At 33.4% G+C, this 5,182-nt stretch overlaps 1 pseudogene; it reads left to right on the top strand.

Annotated features, from left to right (window-relative positions):
- The first annotated feature begins 1,700 nt into the window (after positions 1 to 1,700).
- Positions 1,701 to 4,235, top strand: LOC134247393 (uncharacterized; annotated as a pseudogene).
- The last annotated feature ends 947 nt before the right edge of the window (positions 4,236 to 5,182 follow it).

Genomic DNA, 5,182 nt, shown 5'->3' with positions numbered 1-5,182 from the left:
TCAACACTATCTAAACAGTACTGGCCAGCTGTTATAAAAATAATATGATCTTGTAATAATTACCCGTATTTCTTATCTGCTTACAAGCACAGTAAAAATTTCAATTCAAAACTCACCAATCAGCTGATATTCCGGAAAAACATACATAATGCAATCACAAAAATCACAGAAAATAATATTACACAATAAATGAAATTCACAATTTTTCACAGTGATCACTAGGGATACAGGTACCTGTCCTGGTCAGTGTTTAGAATTGGCCAATTTTCACGCAGTTCACAGACAGCTGTGTCTATTCAAGTGGAACACCGATTAACGGAAGAAAGCCTGCTTTCTTTCGAACACTCCAAGGAATATGTCATCTGTTGGAAAGTTTATTCAGGAGATCCAACCGTGGATGCCATTTTGTAACGGTTTCTGAGTTATAGATGAGATATAAGAAAGTCCGTTTCAGGGTTCGATCATCTCCATTTATTCACACACAGATGAACATATAAATAGGAAATTGGTAACAGGATAATAGGAAAATGCCCTGAAAATTATGATAACAAATAATAAATACATATAGCATAAAATATTCTGACATATCCTTATCAATATATTTTTACAATCTGCGGTTAACAGATACGTTGCATAAAGGGAGGTAACTCTTCACATGAATACACATTATCAAATAGGCGAATGCTCCCTTTTAATATCATATTCTTTAAAAAATTATAAAATCTTTATACAACAAAACTAATCTAAATGTTACAATTATGTCTACGCAGACTTTACTATTTCAGGATAATCATAAAAAATATAAAACAATAATATCATACCAATCTATGGGATCGAGCCTCTCCCAATCATAAGAGTGTCTGACTCAATAATATGGCTCACATGGTCCAGATCATATAACTACAAATTATCATAGTTTACATAAGTAAACCTATCATCATAAAAATATCTACACATTTATTTAAATAAAAACTAATATATGTATCAATAAAACAATTACTATTATTACTACCCTCAACTCAGATTCTGACTGTGCAAGTGCTATGGAATTAATTTTGGCAAAAGTACATACTTTACAGTTAAATCAAATATTAGAAATCATATTAGAATTAGTATGTTTGTTAGCTTACCTTAATAGAGAGAAATATTGTCTCTGTCAATGTCAAAAGTCTGATATTACAATTCTGTAAATATAGCCCTCTCTACTCGAAGACTGGACAAAGAATGACCATAACAAATAACAACTTTTGGAGGGAAAAATAAGTAAACCAATAAAACACAACCTTACAAAGTCTAAACCAATGAAAACAATGAACTATTCCAACCAAAGACCAGAACCTTAATACCCCAAGGCAATAATAATAAAGTACAGGTACTACCTGTTCTACCTGGGTGACCTTTAAATATTCTGTAGCAATGCATTTATGTAAAATTAAAAACATGAAATATATTATAGATTTATTTAATAAATTAATAAATCTAATACTGTAACATCTTGTATGGAAGAAGAAAGAAAAATTATCTATGAAAACAAACTTCTACTGTCCAAAACAGAGGTACATGTAAAAGGTATTTCATTATTCATAATCCACACAATCTTTGATACAAAAGAGGTAACAAGTATTTTATTATCCATTTTAAATATTACTTCTGGGATGCAACAAAATTATTTCTTCACCGAATAGGTGATTATAGATCATATGTTGCCTAATAATGTTGGGAGTATTTTCACGTGTCATTGGACATATCCTTCATACATTGACTGTTTCCAAGAGCTTTTGTTTTGCAAGGGGACTTGTAAAGATGACAAACTTTGTGATGTATACAAAATCCCTTACAACGGTAAGTGCACAAACCCTTTCGAGGTTCCTCACAAAGATGGCGGATTTCTATCTAGTTGTAAAGGGAAAACAGACGGGAACTACAGATTTGAGTATGACAGCTTCTACATGGGGCAGGGGGATTACTTCGGATTCGGTAGACAATGTGACGCATTCTATCGCTGCCAAGGGGGCGTGGCTACTGCCGTCAAATGTCCGAATGGAACAGTGTTTGAATCTGAAAGTAGAATTTGCAAGGCTGGTAATCAGTCTATAGAATTAGGATGTCAGCTAAACTGTAATCCTAACTTTCAAATGTGGAACGGGTTTCCAAATAATTTGGCTGAATGTCCTTATCCAGAACAGTTTTCGGACGTCACTCATAGATGTGAAAACTTCACCAAGGTCTCATGCGGCTCTCGTCCTCAGGTCAAGGACTATTGTAAGTATTCAATATTTCAGTTTACTTTCATCTTTTGTTTACAAAAAAGCATGAAGGAATCAATTTTTTTCATGATAAAATAGGAGAATGCATGAGTTGAATAATTGTCAAAAGCACCAATCGAACACACTTTTAATGATAAATAATATGGAATAAATATTTTTAAAAACTCTATTGTAAAGGTCTTGGTAGGGCGAAAAGAGATAAACCATGGTAAACTATCGAATTGAACAAAAACATCATCGATATTAAATTAGCATGGTGATATAAACCATTGTGTCAAATAAGAAATCATGGCTAAACAAATATAAAAGTCCTTTATCATTGATAATAAACACAATTGTATCATGGCTGCGGTGTTTTTCCTTTGAAGTAAAGTGTACAATAACTGGACATACACCGATGGGCGGAGCCAGCAAAAACTGTGCCGTGTAAATAAATTATTGAACACTTACGCGATTTCATCAATTTAAATCACATGTATATTGAATCTGAATTACAGAATGAAATGGGCTATACAAAGGCTAAATTTCTGCAAGTAAAATAAAAGTCTTTTACATAAATTACAGTGCGTATCCCAAACTACGAAATGCTTTACGGAACTCTGCAAATATTCAATCCTCCACAACGAGGAATCAAGTTCTTGACACGAATTTCACACAGAATTATATCAAGATATCACACCTATTGTAATAAACCGCTTTATCAACAAAAAAAACAAAACAAAAAAAAAAACATCTTTGCCGTGTTCTTTGCTCAACGAGAATAAGTGCAGATGTACTGCATCCACAGATGAAGATCATGACACAGCCTTTTCGTGAATGCGACGTCTAGCTCTCAAATATGTCAAATGATCAACGGTACCTTTTTTCTGGATTTTCGAATAACATCTCAGTTTTCCTTCTTAACTTCGATTTTTTTTCCTGTTTGATATCCAAAGGTTTTCTTGTGATATTCATTAAAAAAAATCCGTGCTTAAATTACGACGGGATGCTGCAATCCGACTTCCTTTCTCATAAACACACACACGCAAAATGAGTTTATTAAAAATACTGGCAGGAAGGAGAAATTATCCATGCGGTCACCTGACAAAAACTACATTTTCTATTGGTGTAATTAAAAATCATGCATATTATTTGTGATATAACGTTTGATTGGCCATGATACAAGAAAGTTATTGAATATTTATTATGGTGTATCCTGATTTATTTGGACGAAGGGCGGAGACTCGTGCTTCGCACTCGTCACCGCCCTTCGCCCAAATAAATCAGGATACACCATAATAAATATACAATTACTATTACTTTTAAAAAGAACTTTTGTAATTTAAACATTTGTTAGAAATTAATTTTACAAACAAAACTCTATCATTGTTTATGAAGTAGATTGCCTTTGCATTTGTAAAGTTTATTCATGTATACATATTTAAGAATATGTTAGCTTAAAAGTTATACTGTTATAACAAATGTGTTTTAGTATGTTCATAATGTTCTTTAATACTTTCCTCAATATTACCTAGGCAAGTACAAAGTTCAGCAGTTCATGAACCGACACATGGGAAACTGCGAAGGGTATCACTTCAGCTGTGTTGGCTCACCTGACGGGTTCAACGAGCATCCGGTCAAACGACCCGGTCCATATTATGTCCTTTGTCTCCATGAAAGACTTGTATGTGACGGAGCATGTCCCAGCGACAGCGTTTGGCAAGCGCAGACATTTCCCTACAATGGCCAATGTACACAGCGATATGCCATTCCAGTTTCCCATCATGGCATCGGCCTTCTACCAGATTGTTCCGGGAAATCCGACGGGAACTACAAGTATCCAAGTGGAAAATGTGATGCTTACTATAGATGTGAACAGGTAACGCCACCGCCGTAAAATGTCCACCCAAAACTAACTTTGACGTCAGCAGCAAAACTTGTAGTGTTGGCGTTATTTGCTCTGGATAACAATGAAAAAGTAATTTTTTTGCTTGTCTTTAATGCGAATCCATTTTAAAAGATTTTTATATTGAGAAATACACCAATTATATGGCTTGTGATTTTTTGTGCCCCTTAATCAAAGGTGCAGAGGATTGCAGATTTTTCCTGTCCACCTGTTTTATTGTTTACATGTACGATAAAACATGCTTATTTTTGACCGCAAAGTCTTTACTTTCTCTATTACATTAGAATAGGAGGAGTTTTCGCTTTCATACTTTGTATGTTTTTTTTTTTCTGTGACAAGATATTTCTTTGCAACAAATGTGTTTCAAAATATTTAAATCAATAATCATAGATTTTGATTAAGAAGATTAAATATTTACATTTGCCAATGTCTTTCCTTATATGACAATACAAAAAAAAATGAAATTCAATTTTCGATGACATGCAGTCGATCACATGATCTGACTTTCTTGCGTATGGAAAGCAAACTGCACGAGACACTTGGAAAGTCTTGACTGTGACGTCATATGACGTCGTATTTATACGTTATGTTACATTCAATAACAAAGTCTAAATATGGCATTTTATCTTTGTAATGTGAATAGAAATAAAAATATAAATATAAGAAATAAAATATCAATTTTAGATTGTCATTGGGATATGACATGAAATCAGTACGTGATCAAATCTACTATAACGCCCTTCGGGCGTTATAGAATTTGATCACGTGACCGACTTCATGTCATATCCCAATGACACTCTAAAAATGATATTTTATTTCTTAAATATTATATGCATACACTAGTAATATATGAGGATTATTTTATAAAATGAAAGTTCATTTTGGTTTGCCCATTTTACTTAAAACAGTGCGACATTTAAGTCCGGACACGACAAAGTCCGGACTTTTAGGTACCCTTTCGAAAAGACATAATTTAAAAATTTTCCTGAAGTTTGGTGGGATTTTTTATTCTCATCTCATCATGTCAATT

The sequence above is a fragment of the Saccostrea cucullata genome, unplaced genomic scaffold (assembly GCF_032062105.1).
Source record: "Saccostrea cucullata isolate Sc308-1 unplaced genomic scaffold, CSIRO_AGI_Scuc_v1 ctg3109, whole genome shotgun sequence".
Lineage (NCBI taxonomy): Eukaryota > Metazoa > Mollusca > Bivalvia > Ostreida > Ostreidae > Saccostrea > Saccostrea cuccullata.
This window is presented reverse-complemented; position numbering and strand designations above follow the sequence as displayed.